A 26,307-nucleotide genomic window follows, 5' to 3' on the forward strand; every position below is an offset into this window, starting at 1 on the left:
CAAATCAACTTTCAAAGTTTAATGTAATCAAATGAATTGATATGCCAATAACACAAGATGAATATAAATGCTTTTATTCCAATTCATCATCCAAGGAATAACACAATTCTCTCTTCTCAAGTATCCTCAACAATTAGTCATTTCAAGACTATTTCAACGTTTTGAACAATAATTTCCAAGATGAACAACAATTCTCATATTCCCTAAAATTCATCATTTATGTAAATATAAATAAGAAATTTTCCAAACATCCATTTATTTTGACACACAAAATAAATATAACAATATCATTCATGGATTTTCAGTCTCTTTAAAAAAAATTCCCAAATTCTAGGTTTTCTCACCAAAACTATACAACTCAAATCTTTTGAAAGAAAAATTTCCAAAATCATCTTTTCTTCAATCAACGAATATCAAAACCCATAAGATCATTTTAAAAGAACGAGAGACAAATCCACTTTCAAAATCACTCAACTTCTTAAATTAAAAATCAATTTTTAAAGCTATCGAAGGATGATTTTGAAAATCATCTAAATCTTGCAAAAATATATATATAACTCTAAGAAAATCCCTACCTCAAGTTTTGAAAGAGAAATGAGATGAAACCCCCAAAATCAATGATGTCGAAACTCGATTTTCACCGCACACAACGAAGCCCTCGAGAAGTTAACCAACTTTGATGAAGAACCTATGGTAGAACTCTAATGAATCTTGAGAAATCAAGGTTTTGATCCAATTTGGCGTAGGAAAATGTAGAGAGAAGGGAGAGGAAATGTTTTTCAGAGAAAGAGAGATATATAAAAGTGATTTGAAATATCAGATTCACGAACTGATATAACATGGTCTGCTCGAGCGTGGAAAGCCCCGCTCCAGCGTCGAATACACCTTACCAGTACTTTTGCTGATAGGTCAAACTTTCGGAACCAAACATTCTCCGCTCGAGCGCATAAACGGCGGCTCGAGCGGACAAGAAACTTTGAATGCATTTTTCATTTTTGCTTCGGGGCTGCTGCCCCTCGACCCCACCAGGGCACTGCCCCTTGGACCCTTGCGAGCTGATTAGGTAGCTCGATCCCCGACCTGCCTAGTCAAAGTGGCAAAACATGAAAGAATGGTCAAAACCGGGATCACTACAACCTTCCCCCCTTAAAGAATTTCGTCCCCGAAATTTCAAATCAAACTACCCAAACAAAGAGGTTTCTAGCGATCAAAACCATGCTATTTCATTTTCAAATCACAATACTAACTCTCAACCAAATTCCACCATTTCCACCATGGTTATCTCATTAACAACAACCTCCCAAATACGCATAAACATGAAATTTCCTAAAAGTAATGGCAACTCTCAACAACTTTATGCTTAAAACAACAACGCACATATCAACATGTGGTTAACAATTTTAAATACGTTTCCCTCAATACTAGGGAATATTACAAAGAAAAGTAACTTAAGTATTTTCAAACAAATCCGGATATTTGGAGCGGACTTCCGCCTTCCGTTCCCACGTCGCTTCTTCAACCCCATGGTGTCTCCACAACACTTTTACCAATGGTATAGTTTTGCCCCGTAGCATTTGCTCCTGGGTATCTAATATTTGAACCGGTCATTCTTCGTAAGAGGCATCCTTATCTACCTCCAAGTCAACCCAATCAAGAACATGAGAAGGGTCGGGTTCATACTTCCTAAGCATAGATACATGAAATACGTTGTGAACTCCCGAAAGTTGTGACGGTAAAACTAACTGGTATGCCACTTCCCTAATTCACTCTAAGATCTCAAAAGGCCCAATGAACCTTGGAGATAATTTGCCACTCTTACCAAATCTCATCAAACCCCACCTTGGTGAGATTTTTAGAAACACATGGTCGCCAACTTCAAATGATAAAGATCGTCTCCTTTTATCGGCATAACTCTTTTGTCAGCTTTGGGCCGTAGCTAACCTCTTCCGAATGAGAACAACTTTCTCGGTTGTCTCTCTAACAATTTCCAGACCCAGTAATGGTGCATCACCCACTTCGGCCCAACAAACTGGTGATCTATAAGGTCAGTCATACAAGGCCTCAAATGGTGCCATCCCAATACTAGCTTGGTTAACTATTGTTGTAAGCAAACTCAATCAATGGTAAGTGCCTTTCCCAAGGCCCCTTAAAATCAAGGACATAAGCTCTAAGCATGTCCTTCAAAATCTGAATGGTACGTTCTGACTATCCATCGGTTTGAGGATGATAAGCAGTGCTAAGAGTCAACTTAATTCCCAACACCTCTTGAAGGCTTTGCCATAACCAGGTAGTAAAACGAGGATCCCTATCCGACACAATAGTCACAGGGACTCCATGAAGTTGAACTATCTCTCTAATGTACCACTCTGCCAAGCGTTCAAAAGAGTCGCTGGTGCACATTGGAATGAAATGGGTAGACTTAGTCAACCTATCAACAATCACCTAAACCGCGTCATTGCCTCGTTGTGTTCTAGGAAGCCCAACTACAAAATCTATGGTAACACGCTCTCATTTCGACTCGGTTATCGGTAAGGGTTGTAACAAACTCGCTGGTCTTTGGTGTTCGGCCTTCACTTGTTGAAAATTAAGGCACTTCGATACAAATAAAGCGACATCCCGTTTCAAACCCCTCCACCAAAATTGACGACTAAGATCATGATAAATTTTAGTGCCTCCCAGGTGTACTGCAAGGCGTGAGTGATGGAACTCTCGAAGTACTTCCTCTCTACAAGATTCTGGAACAAACAAACAGTCTAGGTAATGTACACTCAGATCTGAGTGAACGTTCAAACCTTTCTCTTCCTTCCCATTAGAAATCTTAACACGGATTGAGTCCACATCATGGTCTCCTCGTTGTGCCTCTATGACCTTACTAACCAAGGTAGGTTGAGCATTCAAAGTAAACAAGGTAGCACTCTCTCCAGATTCACCCAAGTGCAAATCAAACTTTCCAATAACATCTAGCATATCTCATTCCCGAATGGCCATACTTGCCAAACTACTCACAGATTTTCGACACAAAACATCAGCCACCACATTGGCCTTCCCTAGATGATAATGTAACTCAAAGTCATAATCCTCCATAAATTCCATCCACATTCATTGTCGTAAATTCAAGTCTTTTTGAGAAAACAAATACTTGAGACTCTTATGATCAGAGAAGACTTCAAACTTCTCACCGTACAAGTAATGCCTCCAAATTTTCAAAGCAAAAATCACCGTTGCTAATTCTAGATCATGGTTGGGGTAATTTTTCTCATGAGTTTTCAGTTGTCATGAACCGTAGGCCACAACTTTTCCCTCTTGCATCAAGACACAACCAAGTCCATTTCCGGACGCATCACAATAGACAGTGTAATTCAAACCCCTTTCCGGAATTATCCAAATTGGTGCGGTAGTCAATCTAGTCTTAAACTCTTGGAATGACTTTTCACAAGCCTCACTTCACACAAATTTGATACCCTTTCTAGTCAACCTAGTCAAAGGTGTAGCTAGTCTAGAGAAGTCCCTTACAAAACGTCGATAATACCCCGCTAATCCCAAGAAACTACGGATTTCAAAAACATTCTTTGGTTGTTCCCAATCCTGTACGGCATCTATCTTTGAGGAGTCCACAGTCACTCCCTCTTTAGACACTACATGCCCCAAAAACTTCACCTCTGTTAACCAAAACTCGCATATTTAAAATTTGGCATACAATTGGTGCTCACTGAGTAAATCCAGCACTACCCGCAAGTAAGTCTCGTGTTCCTCTTCAGAGGTTGAATAAATTAAGATGTCGTCCACGAAGACGGCCACAAAATGGTCCAAGTATTCCCAAAAAATTCTATTAATCAAATCCATAAAGGAAGCCGGTGCATTGGTCAACCGAAAAGGCATTACAAGGAATTCATAGTGGCCATAACGAGTACGAAACGCTATCTTCTGAATGTCCTCCTCCTGGACTCTCAACTGATGGTACCCCGATCTCAAATCTATTTTTGAGAAGCAACGAGACCCTCTAAGTTGGTCAAACAAATCATCTATTATGGGTAGAGGATACTTGTTCTTAACTGTAACTCTATTCAACTTGCGGTAATCAATACACAACCGCAATGACCATCCTTCTTCTTCGCAAAGAGAGCCGGCACTCCCCAAGGCGATGTACTAGGGCAAATGAAGCCCTTGTCTAAAAGTTCTTGGAGTTGAATCTTCAACTCATGCTGTCACGACCTCAAAAATATACCCATTATATATATCATTGACATGCATTATTTAAGGAAAACACTTTAATAATTCATTATAATATCCATCAGAGTCTTATTAAACAAAAGCATTACATGTAACATCAAAGTAAATGCCCTACCGGCTTACATCTTTCCAAGCCAACACTTGGACACAAAGTATGAGTTCTAACTCAAATATAAATAAAGCCCTAGGCTTGAGTGTTTACATGTACTAACAACGAAAAACAAATAACTAAAAACAGTCTTCAAAATCCAAGTCCTTCCAAGCTAAGTCCTTGGAGGTAGCTTATCACCTGAACCTGAAAATGATGTTCCCATAAAGGGTGAGCCACAGCCCAGTAGAAATATACTAAACCACATATAAGCAATGAATAAAGCAATAGCATTCAACAGATGGTTAACCAAGATAATCAATTACTTCAGTTTACAGTCTCATGACACTATTGTCTAACACACGTTTTACTTTCCAATTTTATCAACATGGCTCAGAACCTGGCCAAACTTACAACAGTGAATTACATATATCATATTCACGTCCTTCGAATATCAACAAACAAATGAGACTCAAGCTCAAATCAAACACTTCAAACTTCCAGATTGATACACATTTTAGTGCTGTATCAATAAAACACTTCTATATATATAAGCACACATAAAAGTGATGCTAATGGAGTCCATCCCCTATCTCCTCCCAAACAAGATCCGGTTTAGAGGTCCATCCCCTATCTTCCCCTAAACCGTGGAGTACATCCCCTATCTCCTCCCACACAAAACAATGTATGCAAACACATAACATATACAACACACAATCAATACACATAATGTCTGTATTAATTTAGCAGTCAAAATTGATGACTTAATCAATGGTTAGTTTCAGTTATCCCTAATCCACATGCAGTGTCTACAACAAGCACGACTATCCTCCACCGATAGCCCAAAACAATTATTTCTAGACTTGGAAATAAATATACCAACAATTCAATAGACGAGTGATTTAAATTAACCAACTACGCCATTTAATCAATGAATTCCCCAATTCCATGAGTTTAACCATATTTTCCCAATTCCATGAATTAATTATACAAATTAATTTATTAATACAACTAGGTTTTTCCCAAAATCACCAAAGTATCCCCAACATATCAAAATGCCAAAACTTAGAACAAAACCTATAAAATGGAGTAGGAAATCCCTACCTCGAAGAAATAGCCCCAAAAGAGAAGATGGAGATGAAGACCCAAACTCCAAAGTGCTCCGAACTACCAACAATTCAGATTAAATGAAAGCCCTCAACCCACTCTATCTTTTTAATAAAGGATCTGAGGTAGAAACTTACTCTAAGTAGATCAATCCTAAGAGAGAAGGTGTGAAGAGGGAGAGAGAACTCGTAACTAGGGTTTTGGAATATGAAAGTGCAAGAAAAATAGATCTGAAACACGCTGCTGCCTATTTAAACCTGACAGGCTCGCTCGAGCGAAGACTTGGTCGCTCGAGCGACCAGACACAGAAAAACTACGCTCGAGCCAAGGAAGCCTTGCTCGAGCCAACAATCCAAAATCTCGCTCGAGCAAAAGAAATCTAGCTCGAGCGAAGGACTCAAACCCTCAGGTCTGTAACCAGACACACGCTCGAGCGAAGAAACTCTCGCTCGAGCGAAGAACGAACTAACTCGCTCGAGCGAAGAAAAGCTCGCTCGAGCCAAAAACCTCCGCTCTCAGATCTTACTACAAAACGCGATCCTCGCTCGATCGAAGAAACCCTGGCTCGAGCGACGGGCCAAAACAAAGAGCTCGCTCGAGCGAATAACTGCTCGCTCGAGCGAAGGGTCAAAATTCTGGGCAGCAACCCTTTGCTCCCAAGCTCAACCAACCTGCTACAAACCTGCCCATTGCATCCCCCAACTCAGAAATAGGAAAATAAAGGACGGTAACAATCATAATACAATGGCAGGAGCTACGGAACCTAAGTCCGGATACAATAATCAAATGGGAAAAGACCGGGGTCGCTATACATGCAATTTGGCGGGTGCAAATCTATACGGTGACATGGAAATCGGTGCCATGCCAGACACTCATTCAATGGAGAACTCGATCTCCCAGTGAGGTGGTAAACTAGTAAGATCTTCTGGAAAGACATCCGGGTATTCACAAACTATCCTTGGTAACTCAACATGAGCCCCGTCACTCTCACTATCCAAGAGAGTTGCAAGAAGGCCACTAAGTTTTCTCCTACTACGAGGGTCAACAACTGGCGACATGGCTCTATCAACTCGGTTCCCCAGAAAATAGAAACAATCACCACTCGAAGTGCACACCGTAACTCTCTATCACAACTTGATAAGAGCACAACTAGTCCATGCCTAAAATGACATCAAAACTCGACATATCTAGCAACACAAAAGCAAACGGAAGTCGACGCCCGGCAACTTCTATTTCACCATCACGACAACCCCAGTCTAAATCAATTGTACCCCTAACAGGTGATTCTACTTTGAGCGGAGGCACTAACCATGCTACCTCTAACCCCAATGCAGAAGAAAATGCAGTAGATATAAATGAATGAGACGCACCCGTGTCTATCAATACATTAGCCAAAGAATTACACACAATAAAAATACCTCTCACAATTGAGGATTCTGGCAACTGCTCTGTCACGATAATAGCATACACACGCCCCTGTGGCCCTTGATTAACTTGCTCTACTCTCGGAGCATAGGCCTATTGTACTGACTGAGCCGAAGTGGCTCCCTAATTAACTCGTAAAGCTTGGACTGATTGAGCCTGCTAGTGGCTCTGAGTCTACCTCGACCCTGATGCGCCAGATGCGCCTCCGAACTGTGGGCAAGTTCTCTTCATATGCCCCGGCTGACCACACTGATAACAATTAAACCCTTGACCTTTATTCTAAGACTAAGACTGACTTTGAGTGGTAACATTAACTGCCCTCCTCCCTTCTATGGCATGAAAAGGCTTTGTGACTTGGTTGGCCACACTTGAAACACGAGAAGCCACTCGATGCACTTTTTCCCGGACCCATACTAGGTAAACGAAAAGTGGATTTAGACTGCTGTGGTTGGGACTGGGATGGATAGGTGTTCCTACTCTTCTTGTTCTACCTATAGTCTTCTTGAGACTCTTGGCCCCTAGATCTCGAACTCCGAAGCCTCTCCTCCTCGGCTTGTACGGAAATTTCTACGTGTGTCGCCGTCTCCACAAGACGGTTATATTCCTGAATCATATTTCCGACAAGCTTGAACATAATTTTTATTTTCAATTTCTTTTCAAATTCAATGCAACGGCGCTCTTCCGTTGCCACCAACTCTGGTGCAAATCTGGACAAACTAGAGAAGACTGCCTTAAACTCGGCCACGGGCATGTTAAGTTGTTTAAGGTCTTTAAACTCTTGCCTCAATCTCTCCTTAGTAGTGGGAGGTATGTACTTATCTCGGAAAGCAACCGTAAAGGCTTCCCATGTCGGTTCCTCTCTACCCTTGGCATATTTCCACCGTTGACCCGCGTCTCCCTTAAGGTAGTAACTCGCTAGAGTCACTCTTAGTTCACTATCTTTGATGTGAAGCATCTCAAATGTCTTTACAGTTTGTTCGAGCAACTCATCTGCTTTCTTGGGCTCGGGGCCACCATGGAACTCATTCGGTTTGGCCCGCAATAACTCTCTAGTAAAGAAACTCTCCCTTGACTCCGCAGTGTTCTCTTGGGCTTGATTCTCCACCCTCAACAATTTCATAGACTCTCTTAAAGCCTCTGCCATTTCTCGAGCTAGGGCCCCCATTGCGGTTTGACTCGCTTGTCCCACTTGCTCGGCCACATTAGCTTGGCCTGCTTGCTTGGCCACATTAGCTTGGCCGAACCCTTCTTCTTGCACCGGAACCTTATGGACCGGTACCTCATTCACACCTCGGCGAGCCTTACCACGCCTCTCGCCTTTACCACCACGTACTTGACCCCTTCTTGACATCCTAATGAAAGACACAAGAGAAATAATTTAGCACATTAACTCATATGTGCTCGTAACTTGACTCACACGTTCGACTACAACAATTCCATATATTTGTTTACCATATACACAATTCAATTTCACTTCACATAAGCACTTAGTCATGTAAACACATACGGACTATTCTTTTACGATGAAATCCATCCCACGAAAAATCAAGAATTCTTAGTAGAATGAGTATTGATCAAGTACCCTTCTAATGAGACCTCAAGGAAGTTAACTGGCGCAAACAACATCCCAAAAGTCTAGTCCCATACCCATTTAGTCACATAAGCATGTTATCACATAGTCACAAAATACATAACACTTCCTAAGCATGCTAAATGAACCCATTGTGGTTAAACAACCACTTCCCACGAGCTCTAAGTATTCAAACCCAGTAGCTCTGATACCAAGTTGTAACGCCTCAAATTTCTAGCCCAAATGATAATACAACAATCATGGCTTTTTCAAGGAAAACCGAATATAAATCTCCAAACTTACATTACATGATACAATAGTTCTTCATGCAACAATACATTAATCCAACAATAAGTAAATAAACAAATAAATACCCCCAAGGGTTTTACAAGTTTCCAAGGCTTGAGCCTGGCTACACAAAACGGTTATTCAAACCACACACATACAACCCTTGGCTTACACACTGAGTCACAGCAAAATGAGAGTCTCGTACTCTCAACACACATTTCCTCGCCTCTAGTTAGGCGGCATCACCACATTTTTTACTGCACAAAAATCCCGTAAGGTGAGCATAAAGCCCAGTAAGAAATCCTTAACAAAGTATATACATTTTATACAAGTCTCAAAAGATGAAATGCACATGCCATGCTATCCCCTTTTGAAACAAAATCACATCTTCATCTTTGAAAACCATCATGCTAAATGATGTCATGCAATTTCAATTCTTCAAAACTTAACAATTCATTTCAAGAGCGATAAATACGACTCTGGTAATCCCTAGGTTAGTGTCTGCAAGTAGACTATACAAGTACTACCAATTTATCATTTTTACCAGCATTGACTGGAAGGCTCGACACTTATAATCTGTCATTTCTACCAGTATTAACTAGAAGGCTCGACACCTATTCAGTTTCATCTACACCACCTGTCAAGACTTACCATCGTATTTACCCCAAAACCAATTCATGGAAACTTGTTTCTCAACATTCTTTTCTCAATGCAAGTTTTCAAATCAACTTTCAAAGTTTAATGTAATCAAATGAATTGATATGCCAATAACACAAGATGAATATAAATGCTTTTATTTCAATTCATCATCCAAGGAATAACACAATTCTCTCTTCTCTAGTATCCTCAACAATTAGTCATTTCAAGACTATTTCAACGTTTTGAACAATAATTTCCAAGATGAACAACAATTCTCATATTCCCTAAAATTCATCATTTATATAAATATAAATAAGAAATTTTCCAAACATCCATTTATTTTGACACACAAAATAAATATAACAATATCATTCGTAGATTTTCAGTCTCTTTAAAAAAAATCCCCAAAATCTAGGTTTTCTCACCAAAACTATACAACTCAAATCTTTTGAAAGAAAACTTTCCAAAATCATCTTTTCTTCAATCAACGAAGATCAAAACCCATAAGATCATTTTAAAAGAACGAGAGACAAACCCACTTTCAAAATCGCTCAACTTTTTAAATTAACAATCAATTTTCAAAGCTATCGAAGGATGATTTTGAAAATCATCTAGATCTTGCAAATATATATATATATAACTCTAAGAAAATCCCTACCTCAATTTTTGAAAAAGAAATGAGATGAAACCCCCAAAATCAACGATGTCGAAACTCAATCTTCACCGCACACAACGAAGCCCTCGAGAAGTTGACCAACTTTGATGAAGAACCTATGGCAGAACTCTAATGAATCTTGAGAAATCAAGGTTTTGATCCAATTTGGCGTAGGAAAATGTAGAGAGAAGGGAGAGGAAATGTTTTTCAGAGAAAGAGAGATATACAAAAGTGATTTGAAATATCAGATTCACGAACTGATATAACATGGTCTGTTTGAGCGTGGAAAGCCCCGCTCGAGCGTCGAATACACCTTGCCAGTACTTTTGCAGACAGGTCAAACTTCTGGAACCAAACATTCTCCGCTCGAGCGCATAAACGGCGGCTCGAGTGGACAAGCAACTTCGAATGCATTTTTTATTTTTGCTTTTGGGGCGCTGCCCCTCGACCCCAGCGAGTTGACCGGGCAGCTCGATCCCCGACCTGCCCAATCGAAGTGGCAAAACATGAAAGAAGGGTCGAAACCGGGATCGCTACACCCGGCCTATTGATAGTTTTTTTAATGACAATTATAACTTCAATTAAAATTATTATAAGAGACACAAATTAAAATAAAACACAAACCCTCACAAAAATAATATTCAAAATTAAACACTCAACCCTAGTAAATCAAATTGAACACCTACCCCTATCCAATCAAATTGAAAAAACAAGTACATGATCTATCATTCTTAGAACCACTAGGCTGAACGAAATTGATGGAAAAGATTAAGAAATTAAATAATCGAACAATAAGCTTCAGTTTTACCAATGGATATTCAGTTCTAACACTCATTTTGTCGACATGATAATCACTCTCTTTTTTCATTTTTTTTTTGAGTCCATTCTCTAGCGAAAACAATAATTGGAATTCAAAAAAAATATATATATATGTATACATATATATTTGATCAACTTTACTTGAAAGTATCATGTTGTTAATCCTTTTGGATTCTTACAAATGGTGTCATCGGTAACCCATGCAGTGGGAAACTGTGTGAAGCGAGCTATGGTCAGTATGTCCTTGGTTATCTTCTTTCAAACGCCTATTTCGTAAACCAACTGTTTTGGTAAACTCTCTATAACCAACATATTACTAGTAAAAGATGGCTCTCTTCACACTCGTTTGGTTATTGCCTGATTTGTGAACTGTGGGTAGGGGTGTGCATAATACCGCCGAAACCGCCAAAACCGCACCGAACCGCACCGTCAAGGCAAATTCGCTATTATTTGCCAATCGAACCGCCGGTTTTTGATAAGAAAAATGGCAAATTCTAGTGACACTTTTATCAATCCGCCGGTTTCTATTTTTCTTCCAAACCGCACCGACCCGCACCGCTATTAAATCATGTTTTATAAGATTCTAAAAATTCTTTTTTACTTAAGTTTGCTTGTTGTTCTATACCTTAGAATATGGAATTACATTACTGTTCGAGGAGAATTCAAGATGTCAGTAATCCAAAATAAAATTGGATTCCAATTCACTTTTCAATCTAAATACTTTTCAACAGTAAACATTTTCAATATATTGTAAACCCTGAATTATATTAATTTTATGTATTGTATTTGATCATTGTAACTTCCACAGATGCTTGTAATGAACTGATGGCATAGTCGTTGATATTATCATGTTGTTGCTACACTTGCTGCATCAGAAGAAAGCTTCGCAAGATGCTTAACATCACGGTATCTCTCGTCCTTTTTTTACTCTTTGATTTAAGTTTTGTAATTTGAATTATATTTTTTATAAACCACCAATCCGCCTGAACCGCCAAGGCAAATCCGCCATTATTTGCCAACCGAACCGCCGGTTTTTGATAAGGAAAATGGCAAATTCTAGTGACACTTTTATCAATCCGCCACCCGCCATACGGTTTCTATTTTTCTCTCAAACCGCACCGACCCGCACCGCGCACACCCCTAACTGTGGGCACTACAAGAAATTACACTTTTGCCGACCAAAAAATTAGTCAGCAAAAGTCCATTTTAGTTAGCAAAAATTTTCCGCAACTAAATTTTTTAGTCGCCACTTTGGTCGCCAATGGAGGGTCGGGAAAAGGTTCTATTTGCAGACTAAATTTTAGGTCGCTAAATATATATTTACCGCAACTAAACTATTTTGTAGCTAAAACACTTTAGTCGCCAAAAGTGATATTTTCCCGACTAAATATGTTAGTCGCTAATTGTTCCATCCCCCGACCAAACATGTTAGTCGCCAAAAGTAACATTCCCACACCAAACCTATTAGTGTCCAAAACACAAAGTTTGCCCGACTAAAACTTTAGTCGACAATAGACCTATTCGTGACCAAACTCTTTGGTTGCCAAAATTAATAATTTTACCGACTAATTATTTGGTCGCCAAATGTACCCTTTCGCCTACCAACATTTTGGTCGTCAAATGTGAGTGGTGATACACTGACTAACAACTTTAGTCGGCAAAAGTATTACTTATCTTTCCTGACTAATCACTTGGTCGCCAATTCAATTCTTTTTGTTTATCAAAACATAATAATCCATCAAATCCATTCAATATAATCTGTAATTTGCAAGAATCATTCAAACCAACAAAATTAACTAAATCATGAACATCTAATGTAACGCCCTCAAAATAATAACAATAAACCCACCAGATAAGACATGCATTTACATTTAAACTAACCACATTCCTTTCATTCATTAGAATTCCGTTACATAAGTATTACATGTTAACCTCATAACAAAATGCCCTACGGGCTTACAGCTTTCCAAGTTAACACTTGGTTACAACAAAGAGTTCTAACTCGTTTACACATTAAGCCCTTGGCTTGAAATTACATGTAATAAATCAAAGTAAAACGACAAAACTATGCCCGCCACAAGCCTCCCAGCTATGTCCTTGGAGGTGGCATGCTTCCTGCACCTGAAAATGATATTCCCATATAGGGTGAGCCACAGCCCAGTAGAAATACACTAAACCAACCATGGACAATGACTAAAACATTAGCAATTGATAGTTGGTCAACACTGATACAGTCACATAAATAACATATTTATGTCAACGACTTACAAGTCCCAATTACTTTTCATTTTCCTTTTAACAACAGATAAGCATACTAGCTCTATCATCATTTCCACAGATATGTATAAAAACTATATCTCACATTCAGATAAGCATAAAAGCTATATCCACATTCTCAACAGATATGTATATCAACAATATCCACAGATAAGCATACAAGCTGTATCCACACTCTACAACAGATATGTATATCAACAATATCCACAGATAAGCATACAAGCTGTATCCACACTTCACTTCACAAAGATAAGCATATGAGCTCTATCTTCACTTCTCTAGACAAGCATATGAGCTCTGTCTACGGAGTACATCCCCTATCTCCTCCAAATACCTATCCGGTTTAGAGGTACATCCCCTATCTTCCCCTAAACCGCGGAGTACATCCCCTATCTCCTCCTCTACACATAACGTATATAAACACATTGGTTCTATATACAATCACACAATACAAACAATTAATGTATTCTAGCAACTGTCAAGTTCCATAACACATTCCATTGATTAGTTTCAGTTTGCCTAATCAACATACATTGTCTACAACAATAACGACTATCCTCCACCGATAGCCCCAAGCAGTTATTTCTAAAACAGAAAATAAATGCGCAAATGGATATTCAATCAACATTTCATTTCCTCATTTCTCATCAATTAATTATCCCAATTAATTAAACAATGTAATTAGGCCATTTTCCATAATTACCATTTCAACCCTTAGGTCCCATTTTCATCAATGATTCATCAATGATTCACAAAAGCCCCAAACTTTCACAAAATTACCAAACCAAGCCCAACATCTCAAAATACCAAAATTTAAAGACAAAACCCATAGAGAGGAGTAGGTTATCCCTACCTCAAATTCGGAGTTCCAAAGGAGAAGACAACAAAACCCAACGTGCTCCAAAACCCGAGATTTTCAGATTAAAATGAAGCCCTCGACGATCAACAACTTTTTTGTAAAGGCCAAAGGTGAGTAAATCACTCCTACTAGATCAAAACCTAGAGAGAAGGTAGTATCTAGAGAGAAAGACTCAACAATGGTGTTTTTGGAAAAGTAAGAGAGAGAAGAGAAAGCAAAAAGTGATTTGAAAAGTCACAATTTCGGGACTTAAACCCAGTCTTCCGCTCGAGCTTAAAACACCCCGCTCGAGCGGCCACTCACAGACTTCCGCTCGAGCGGCCAACCTCCCGCTCGAGCGCAGAATGCACTCGCCCAGCACTTTTGCAGAACCAGGACTCCGCTCGAGCTCCCAACCCTACGCTCGAGCTCACAACACTGCACAACAAGATACTGGATGGACGTAATCTACGCTCGAGCGCCAACACCTCCGCTCGAGCGTACAGGCCAAAAATCTGGGCAACTAGTTTTGGTTTCTAAACTCAACCAACCTGTAACAAACCCGCTCAACACATCCTATAACTCAAATACAACGTGAGAAAGGATGTAAACAAGATAATGAACAACTACCAACATCCACGGACACATGTCCGGATCACTATACAACAAGGGTAAATCCGGGATCGCTATAACCTCCCCCCCTTAAAGAATTTCGTCCCCGAAATTAAACACAAGTTTTCAAAACAAGTTTTTTTCTCCATTTTAAACAATGTTACATTTTAACATTCAAAAATTCGACCCATTACCGGTCATCCCATCCCTTTAACACGAGACATATCACAATATGTAAACAACATATGTATTTTCAACATGCATCAACATTATGCACTATCCTTCCAATTTCAACAATATATTTAACACATATAATGTCACATTCAACTTCCATATGAGGCAAGTTCCAAAACATACTTTCAATAAACCAAACATTCTCAATGTTTCACAACTTAAGACATATATCCAAGCTCTTAAGTTCAACAAAATGTAAAATTTAAACATAAGATTACATATCAACAAACAAGTCCGGATATTTCTCTCGGACTTCTAACTCACGTTCCCAAGTGGCTTCCTCCACTCCGTGATGTTTCCACAAGACTTTCACCAAAGGAATGGTCTTGCCACGCAGGACCTGATCCCGCCTATCCAAGACCCGAACCGGTCTCTCCTCATGCGAGGCATCCTCATCTACCTCTAAATCGCTCCAATCCAGCACATGTGATGGATCTGGCTCATACTTCCGAAGCATACTCACATGAAACACGTCATGTACCCCGGACAACTGCGGTGGTAAGGCTAATCGATAAGCAACCTCACCAATCCTCTCAAGGATCTCAAAAGGACCAATAAACCGAGGGGATAACTTCCCACTCTTCCCAAACCTCATCAGGCCTCGTCTAGGTGATATCTTCAGAAAGACATGATCACCTACCTCAAACGCCAAAGGCCTCCTCCTACGATCGGCATAACTCTTTTGTCGACTCTGGGCTGTAACAAGCCTCTTACGGATAAGCTCAACTTTCTCCGTCGTCTCCCTAACCAACTCCGGACCCAACAAAGGTGCATCACCCACCTCGGCCCAACACACTGGAGACCTACACGGTCGGCCATACAAGGCCTCAAACGGTGCCATACCGATGCTAGACTGAAAACTGTTGTTGTAGGCAAACTCTACCAATGGCAAGTGCCTCTCCCACGTCCCACAGAAGTCCAGGACACAACCCCGAAGCATATCCTCGAGGATCTGAATAGTACGCTCGGACTGCCCGTCAGTCTGAGGATGATAAGCCGTACTAAAGGTCAACTTAGTGCCCAAGGCACTCTGCAAACTCTGCCACAACCTAGCAGTAAAACGAGGATCTCTATCTGAGACGATCGTCACTGGGACCCCGTGCAATCTCACTACGTCCCGAATATACAAATCGGCAAGATGATCTACCGAATCTCTCACGCGCATAGGAATGAAGTGCGCCGACTTAGTCAACCGGTCTACAACCACCCAAATAGCATCACTACCCCGCTGAGTCCTCGGAAGACCTGTAACGAAGTCCATAGTGACATGCTCCCACTTCCACTCGGCAATAGGCAAGGGTTGCAACAAACCCGCTGGCCTCTGATGCTCGGCCTTCACTTGCTGGCAAGTAAGGCACTTCGATACGAAAACAGCCACATCTCTTTTCATACCCCGCCACCAAAACTGGCGACCCAAATCCTGATACATCTTAGTACCTCCCGGATGCACCGCAAGGCGCGAACGGTGAAACTCTCGGAGTACTTCCTCTCGGCAAGACTCCGGTACAAACAAACGGTCTCGGTATCTCACACTCAGGTCGGGATACACCGTCAAACCCTTCTCAACTTTCCCACTGGAGATCTTCTCTCGGAGGGATTCTACCTCAAGGTCACCTCTCTGTGCCTCTAACACTCTAATCATAAGTGTAGGCTGCGCAACAACAGAAAACAAGGCCGCAGCCTCGACAGATTCGCCCAGTAGCAAATCAAACTCGCCAAGTGCTCCCAACATCACCCATTCCCGGATGGCTATACAAGCTACATCACTAATGGTCTTCCTACTAAGGGCATCGGCCACAACATTGGCCTTTCCCGGATGATAATGCAACTCAAAATCATAATCCTCGATGAACTCCATCCACCTCCTCTGCCTCAGATTCAAGTCTCTCTGTGTAAACAGATACTTCAAACTCTTATGATCCGAGAATACCTCGAACCTCTCACCATAAAGGTAGTGCCTCCAGATTTTCAAGGCAAAAATCACAGCTGCTAACTCTAGGTCATGTGTGGGGTAATTCTTCTCGTGTATTTTCAACTGACGTGAGCCATAAGCTACCACTTTCCCCTCCTGCATCAACACACAACCCAAACCCTCTCGTGAGGCATCACAATAAACCGCATAACCCAACCCTCTCTCCGGAATAATCAACACCGGAGCGGTGGTCAATCTAACTTTCAGCTCTTGAAACGACTTTTCACAAGTCTCACTCCATACAAACTTGACTCCCTTCCGAGTCAGTCTGGTCAACGGTGACGCCAACCTGGAGAAATCTTTCACAAACCGACGGTAATACCCAGCTAATCCCAGAAAACTGCGGATCTCAAACACACTCTTAGGCTGTGCCCAATCTTGCACTGCCTCAACCTTGGATGTATCAACAGACACCCCTTCCCCGGATACCACGTGGCCTAAGAACTTGACTTCCCCCAGCCAGAACTCACACTTCCCAAACTTGGCATACAGCCTATGGGCTCTAAGTAACTCAAGCACCACTCTCAAGTGTTCCTCGTGCTCCTCCTTAGATGACGAATAGATAAGGATATCGTCCACAAAAACAACCACAAAGCGGTCTAAGAACTCCCGGAAAATCCGGTTCATCAAGTCCATAAAGACTGCCGGTGCATTGGTAAGCCCAAATGGCATCACCAGAAACTCATAATGGCCATACCGCGTACGGAATGCCGTCTTCGGAATATCTTCCTCCCTGACCCTCAACTGATGGTAACCCGATCTCAAGTCTATCTTAGAGAAACAACGGGAACCCTTCAACTGGTCAAACAAATCATCTATACGGGGCATAGGGTACTTATTTTTAACCGTAGCCCGATTCAACTTCCGGTAGTCTATACACAATCTCAAGGCACCATCTTTCTTTTTAACAAAGAGGGCCGGTGCTCCCCACGGTGAAACACTAGGGCGAACAAAGCCCTTATCGAGCAATTCCTGGAGCTGAACTTTCAACTCAACCAACTCTGCTGGAGCAAAACGGTAAGGTGCCATAGAAATCGGCGCCGTACCAGGCACTAAATCAATAGAGAACTCTATCTCTCGGTGAGGTGGCAAACTAACAAGATCTTCGGGAAAAACATCCGAATACTCACAAACCACCCTCGGTAACACAACCAGGGTCTCACCACTCTCACCACTCTCAACGCTAGCCAGTAGACTACTAAGCTCACTTCGCCCTCGCGAATCATACCCCGGTGGCAAAACACTACCAACTCGGTCTCCCAAGAAATGGAACCACTCCCCGCTCAAGGTACATAATGTAACCCTCCGGCGGTAGCAATCAATAACAGCCCGGTATGACGATAACCAGTCCATACCCAAAATAACATCAAAACCCTTCATGGGCATGACAACAAACGGAAAAGGAAGCCTATAGTCGGCGACCTCTATATCACATCCTCTAACACCCTGTTTCAGAATCAACTCACCGCCCAAAGGCGATACCACACAAATAGGAGATGCTAACTGTGCTAACTCCAATTCCAAAACAGATGCAAATGCAGCAGATACAAAAGAATGAGATGCACCCGTGTCTATCAACACATTAGCAACCGAGTTGCAAAACAGAAAAGTACCTCTCACTACTGATGGAGCTGGTACTAAATCCTGCGCGGTAACAGCATACACGCGCCCCGTAGGCCCCTGGTCTACCTGCTCACCTCTCGGAGCAAAAGACTGCTGCACAGACTGGGATGACGAAACTTCACAATTTCTTTAGTACCAGTTAAACTTCACAGACTGTGATGAAACTTCACAGTCTGTGCAGCAGTCTTTTGCTCCGAGAGGTGAGCAGGTAGACCAGGGGCCTACGGGGCGCGTGTATGCTGTTACCGCGCAGGATTTAGTACCAGCTCCATCAGTAGTGAGAGGTACTTTTTTATTTTGCAACTCGCTTGCTAATGTGTTGATAGACACGGGTGCATCTCATTCTTTTGTATCTGCTGCATTTGCATCTGTTTTGGAATTGGAGTTAGCACAGTTAGCATCTCCTATTTGTGTGGTATCGCCTTTGGGCGGTGAGTTGATTCTGAAACAGGGTGTTAGAGGATGTGATATAGAGGTCGCCGACTATAGGCTTCCTTTTCCGTTTGTTGTCATGCCCATGAAGGGTTTTGATGTTATTTTGGGTATGGACTGGTTATCGTCATACCGGGCTGTTATTGATTGCTACCGCCAGAGGGTTACGTTATGTACCTTGAGCGGGGAATGGTTCCATTTCTTGGGAGACCGAGTTGGTAGTGCTTTGCCACCGGGGTATGATTCGCGAGGGCGAAGTGAGCTTAGTAGTCTACTTGCTAGCTTTGAGAGTGGTGAGAGTGGTGAGACCCAGCATGTATTGCCGAGGGTGGTTTGTGAGTATTCGGATGTCTTTCCCGAAGATCTTGTTAGTTTGCCACCTCACCGAGAGATAGAGTTCTCTATTGATTTAGTGCCTGGTACGGCACCGATTTCTATGGCACCTTACCGTTTTGCTCCAGCAGAGTTGGTTGAGTTGAAAGTTCAGCTCCAGGAATTGCTTGATAAGGGCTTTGTTCGCCCTAGTGTTTCACCGTGGGGAGCACCGGCACTCTTTGTTAAAAAGAAAGATGGTGCCTTGAGATTGTGTATAGACTACCGGAAGTTGAATCGGGCTACGGTTAAGAATAAGTATCCTATGCCCCGTATAGATGATTTGTTTGACCAGTTGAAGGGTTCCCGTTGTTTCTCTAAGATAGACTTGAGATCGGGTTACCATCAGTTGAGGGTCAGGGAGGAAGATGTTCCTAAGACGGCATTCCGTACGCGGTATGGCCATTATGAGTTTTTGGTGATGCCATTTGGGCTTACCAATGCACCGGCAGTCTTTATGGACTTGATGAACCGGATTTTCCGGGAGTTCTTAGACCGATTTGTGGTCGTCTTCGTGGACGACATTCTTATCTATTCGCCTTCTGAGGAAGAGCACGAGGAACACTTAAGAGTGGTGCTTGAATTGCTTAGAGCCCATAGGCTGTATGCCAAGTTTGGGAAGTGTGAGTTCTGGCTGAGGGAAGTCAAATTCTTAGGCCACGTGGTATCCGGGGAAGGGGTGTCTGTTGATACATCCAAGGTTGAGGCAGTGCAAGATTGGGCACAGCCTAAGAGTGTGTTTGAGATCCGCAGTTTTCTGGGATTAGCTGGGTATTACCGTCGGTTTGTGAAAGATTTCTCCAGGTTAGCGTCACCGTTGACTAGACTGACTCGGAAGGGAGTCAAGTTTGTGTGGAGTGAGGCTTGTGAAAAGTCGTTCCAAGAGTTGAAAGTTAGATTGACCACCGCTCCGGTATTGATTGTTCCGGAGAGAGGGTTGGGTTATGCGGTTTATTGTGATGCCTCACGAGAGGGTTTGGGTTGTGTGTTGATGCAAGAGGGGAAAGTAGTAGCTTATGGCTCACGTCAGTTGAAAATACACGAGAAGAATTACCCCACACACGACCTAGAGTTAGCAGCAGTGATCTTTGCCTTGAAAATCTGGAGGCACTACCTTTATGGTGAGAGGTTCGAGGTATTCTCGGATCACAAGAGTTTGAAGTATCTGTTTACACAGAGAGACTTGAATCTGAGGCAGAGGAGGTGGATGGAGTTCATCGAGGATTATGATTTTGAGTTGCATTATCATCCGGGAAAGGCCAATGTTGTGGCCGATGCCCTTAGTAGGAAAACCATTAGTGATGTAGCTTGTATAGCCATCCGGGAATGGGAGATGTTGGGAGCACTTGGCGAGTTTGATTTGCTACTGGGCGAATCTGTTGAGGCTGCGGCCTTGTTTTCTGTTGTTGCGCAGCCTACACTTGTGATTAGAGTGTTAGAGGCACAGAGAGGTGACCTTGAGGTAGAATCCCTCCGAGAGAAGATCTCCAGTGGGAAAATTGAGAAGGGTTTGACGGTATATCCCGACCTGAGTGTGAGATACCGAGACCGTTTGTTTGTACCGGAGGCTTGCCGAGAGGAAGTACTCCGAGAGTTTCACCATTCGCGCCTTGCGGTGCATCCGGGAGGTACTAAGATGTATCAGGATTTGGGTCGCCAGTTTTGGTGGCGGGGTATGAAAAGAGATGTGGCTGTTTTCGTATCGAAGTGCCTTACTTGCCAGCAAGTGAAGGCCGAGCATCAGAGGCCAGCGGGTTTGTTGCAACCCTTGCCTATTGCCGAGTGGAAGTGGGAGCATGTCATTATGGACTTCGTTGTAGGTCTTCCGAGGACTCAGCGGGGTAGTGATGCTATTTGGGTGGTTGTAGACCGGTTGACTAAGTCGGCGCACTTTATTCCTATGCGCGTGAGAGATTCGGTAGATCATCTTGCCGATTTGTATATTCGGGACGTAGTAAGATTGCACGGGGTCCCAGTGACGATCGTCTCAGATAGAGATCCTCGTTTTACTGCCAGGTTGTGGCAGAGTTTGCAGAGTGCCTTGGGCACTAAGTTGACCTTTAGTACGGCCTATCATCCTCAGAATGATGGGCAGTCCGAGCGTACTATTCAGATCCTCGAGGATATGCTTCGGGGTTGTGTCCTGGACTTCAGTGGAACGTGGGAGAGGCACTTGCCATTGGTAGAGTTTGCCTACAACAACAGTTTTCAGTCTAGCATCGGTATGGCACCGTTTGAGGCCTTGTATGGCCGACCGTGTAGGTCTCCAGTTTGTTGGGCCGAGGTGGGTGATGCACCTTTGTTGGGTCCGGAGTTGGTTAGGGAGACGACGGAGAAAGTTGAGCTTATCCGTAGGAGGCTTGTTACAGCCCAGAGTCGACAAAAGAGTTATGCCGACCGTAGGAGGAGGCCTTTGGCGTTTGAGGTAGGTGATCATGTCTTTCTGAAGATATCACCTCGGCGAGGTCTGATGAGGTTTGGGAAGAGTGGGAAGTTATCCCCTCGGTTTATTGGTCCTTTTGAGATCCTTGAGAGGATTGGTGAGGTTGCTTATCGGTTAGCCTTACCGCCGTAGTTGTCCGGAGTGCATGACGTGTTTCATGTGAGTATGCTTCGGAAGTATGAGCCAGATCCATCACATGTGTTGGATTGGACTGATTTAGAGGTAGATGAGGATGCCTCGTATGAGGAGAGACCGGTTCGGGTCTTGGATAGGCGGGATCGGGTCCTGCGTGGCAAGACCATTCCTTTGGTGAAAGTCTTGTGGAAACATCACGGAGTGGAGGAAGCCACTTGGGAACGTGAGTTGGAAGTCCGAGAGAAATATCCGGACTTGTTTGTTGTTATGTAATCTTATATTTAAATTTTACATCTTGTTGAACTTAAGAGCTTTGATACATGTCTTAAGTTGTGAAACATTGAAAATGTTTTGGTTATTGGAAGTATGTTTTGGAACTTGCCTAATATGGAAGTTGAAAGTGACATTATATGTGTTAAATATATTGTTGAAATTGGAAGGATAGTGCATAATGTTGATGCATGTTGAAAATACATATGTTGTTTACATATTGTGATATGTCTCTATTTAAAGGGATGGGATGACCGGTAATGGGTCGAATTGTTGAATATTCAAGTGTAACATTGTTTAAATTGGAGAAAAACTTGTTTTTGAAAACTTGTGTTTAATTTCGAGGACGAAATTCTTTAAGGGGGGGAGGTTATAGCGATCCCGGGTTTACCCTTGTTATACCGTGATCCGGACATGTGTCCGTGGATGTTGGTAGTTGTTTATTATCTTGTTTACATCCTTTCTTACTTTGTATTTGAGTTATAGGATGTGTTGGGCGGGTTGGTTACAGGTTGGTTGAGTTAGAAACCAAAACTAGTTGCCCAGATTTTTGGCCTGTACGCTCGAGCGGAGGTGTTGGCGCTCGAGCGTAGATTACATCCATCCAGTATCTTGTTGTGCAGTGTTGTGAGCTCGAGCGTAGGGTTGGGAGCTCGAGCGGAGGCCTGGTTCTGCAAAAGTGCTGGGCGAGTGCATTCTGCGCTCGAGCGGGAGGTTGGCCGCTCGAGCGGAAGTCTGTGAGTGGCCGCTCGAGCGGGGTGTTTTACGCTCGAGCGGAAGACTGGGTTAAAGTCCCGAAATTGTGACTTTTCAAATCACTTTTTCACTTTCTTTTCTCTCTCTTACTTTTCCAAAATCACCATTGTTGAGCCTCTCACTCTAGACTCTACCTTCTCTCTAGGTTTTGATCTAGTAGGAGTGATTTACTCACCTTTGGCCTTTACAAAAAAGTTGTTGATCGTCGAGGGCTTCATTTTAATCTGAAAATCTCGGGTTTTGGAGCACGTTGGGTTTGTCGTCTTCTCCTTTGGAACTCCGAATTTGAGGTAGGGATAACCTACTCCTCTCTATGGGTTTTGTCTTTAAATTTTGGTATTTTGAGATGTTGGGCTTGGTTTGGTAATCTTGTAAAGGTTTGGGGCTTTTGTGTAATTTTTACAAAGGTTGGGGTTTTATTCATAATAAACCTAGATGCATGTTTGGCATAGAAAAATGGAATGATTGTTGAATCATTGATGAAAATGGGACCTAAGGGTTGAAATAGTAATTATGGAAAATGGCCTAATTACATTGTTTAATTAATTGGGATAATTAATTGGTGAGAAATGAGGAAATGAAATGTTGATTGAATATCCATTTGTGCATTTATTTTCTGTTTTAGAAATAACTGCTTGGGGCTATCGGTGGAGGATAGTCGTGATTGTTGTAGACAATGTATGTTGATTAGGCAAACTGAAACTAATCAATGGAATGTGTTATGGAACTTGACAGTTGCTAGAATACATTAATTGTTTGTATTGTGTGATTGTATATAGAACCAATGTGTTTATATACGTTATGTGTAGAGGAGGAGATAGGGGATGTACTCCGCGGTTTAGGGGAAGATAGGGGATGGACCTCTAAACCGGATAGGTATTTGGAGGAGATAGGGGATGTACTCCGTAGACAGAGCTCATATGCTTGTCTAGAGAAGTGAAGATAGAGCTCATATGCTTATCTTTGTGAAGTGAAGTGTGGATACAGCTTGTATGCTTATCTGTGGATATTGTTGATATACATATCTGTTGAGAATGTGGATATAGCTTTTATACTTATCTGAATGTGAGATATAGTTTTTATACATATCTGTGGAAATGATAATAGAGCTAGCATGCTTATCTGTTGAAAAAGGGAAAATGAAAAGTAATTGGGACTTGTAAGTCATTGACATAAATATGTAATTTATGTGATTGTATCAGTGTTGACCAACTATCAATTGCTAATGTTTTAGTCATTGTCCATGGTTGGTTTAGTGTATTTCTACTGGGCTGTGGCTCACCCTATATGGGAATATCATTTTCAGGTGCAGGAAGCATGCCACCTCCAAGGACATAGCTGGGAGGCTAGTGGCGGGCATAGTTTTGTCGTTTTACTGTTGATGTATTACATGTAATTTCAAGCCAAGGGCTTAATGTGTAAACGAGTTAGAACTCTTTGTTGTAACCAAGTGTTGACTTGGAAAGCTGTAAGCCCGTAGGGCATTTTGTTATGAGGTTAACATGTAATACTTATGTCTTGGAATTCTAATGAATGAAAGGAATGCATTTAGTTTAAATGTAAATGCATGTCTTACCTGATGGGTTTATTGTTATTATTTTGGGGGCGTTACAGTGATGGAACGCCGATTGCGAGATGTTACAGAGGTGTCAGAGAATCAATTTGGGTTTATGCCTGGTAGGTCAACAATGGAAGCGATCTATCTTTTGAGGAGAGTAATAGAAAAGTATAAAGAAAAGAAAAGAGACATGCATATGGTGTTTATCGACCTTGAGAAAGCATATGACAGAGTGCCCCGGGATATAATATGGTGGGTGTTAGAGAAGAAATGGGTGACAAAAGGTTACATTAACGTGATTAGGGACATGTATGAAGGGGTGGTGACCACCATTAGATTGCCATCTGGAGAGACAAATGAATTTCCTATCATTGTAGGGTTACACCAAGGATCTACCTTAAGTCCTTATCTTTTTGCTTTAGTTATAGACGAGTTGACGATAAATATTCAGGATGACGTGCCATGGTGCATGCTTTTTGCAGACGATATTGTGCTAGTGGATGAGACTAGAGAAGGAGTTAACACAAAGTTAGAGATTTGGAGAAAAGCTCTTGAATCTAAAGGATTTCGGATAAGCAGAACTAAGACAGAATACATGGAGTGTAAATTTAGTAATAGTAACAATGAAAACAGAGGAGAAGTGAAGATTGAGAATCAAGAATTGCCTAAGAGTGAACATTTTCGTTATCTAGGGTCGATTATCACAACAGGGGGAGAGATTGATGCAGATGTGGCCCATAGGATTAAGGTGGGATGGTGTAAGTGGAGAAGTGCGTCTGGGGTATTGTGCGATAAACGAATACCCACTAGACTAAAAGGTAAGTTTTATAGAATGGCTATTAGACCAGCTATGTTGTATGGGACGGAGTGTTGGGCAACCAAGAAACAGCATGTAGATAAGATGAGTGTGGTTGAGATGAGGATGCTAAGGTGGATGTGTGGTAAGACTAGACAAGACAGGATTAGGAATGGGTGTATTCGGGAATGGGTAGGAATAGCACCGATAGAAGATAAGTTGAGAGAGAATCGTTTGAGATGGTTTGGTCATATTCAACGGAGACCAACAGAGGCAGTAGTGAAGAGATGCGATACTGTAACGATAGATGGAAGTGTTAGGGGACGGGGTAGGCCTAGATTAACGTTGACTAGCATTTTAAATAGAGATATGAATCTACTTAATTTGACTAATGATATGGCCTTTGATAGGGCCGCGTAGAGAAGAAGGATTCATGTAGCCGACCCCATTTGATGGGACTTAAGGCTTGGTTTGGTTTGGTTTGGTAACTATGATCAACCATAATAATAAGACAGGCAGATGGATTTCTTCATTCAGGTATAGTTTTTTGTTTGTTGTCATGCTGTTGTGATTAGGTCTGGAACAATCAGCTCACTGTTCTTTGGTAAAACTGATTTAGATTTGTGGGTGTTTTCTCATCTAAACTTAAACTGGATTTATGTGCTTTTGTAACTGATTCACTTTGCAAAATCTACCTTGACTCAGAACTTTTAGATTAGACTCAGAATAGACATCCATGTATAGATTATTAGATACGAAGCATTCACAATTTTTTTTTATGCTGGTTGTTCATTACCATTTCTATTTAGCCTTACATGTTTGTAATGAAAGAATAAAATGAAAAATGAATCATCATCCTACCCATGCAGATGTATATTATAGCGATCCCGGGTTTACCCTTGTTGAACAGTGATCCGGACATGTGTCTGTGGATGTTGGTAGTTGATTATTATCTTGTTTACATCCTTTTACTTCGTACTTAAGTTATAGGATGTGTTGGGCAGGTTTGTTACAGGTTGGTTGAGTTTAGAAACCAAAACTAGTTGCCCAGATTTTGACCTGTCCGCTCGAGCGGGGGTGTTGGCGCTCGAGCGGGAATTGCACCCATCCAGTATTTCCTGTGCAGTGTTGGACGCTCGAGCGTATGGTTGGCCGCTCGAGCGGGGTT

This window comes from Camellia sinensis, chromosome 4 (genome assembly GCF_055761805.1).
Source record: "Camellia sinensis isolate YWXY chromosome 4, ASM5576180v1, whole genome shotgun sequence".
Classification (NCBI taxonomy): domain Eukaryota; kingdom Viridiplantae; phylum Streptophyta; class Magnoliopsida; order Ericales; family Theaceae; genus Camellia; species Camellia sinensis.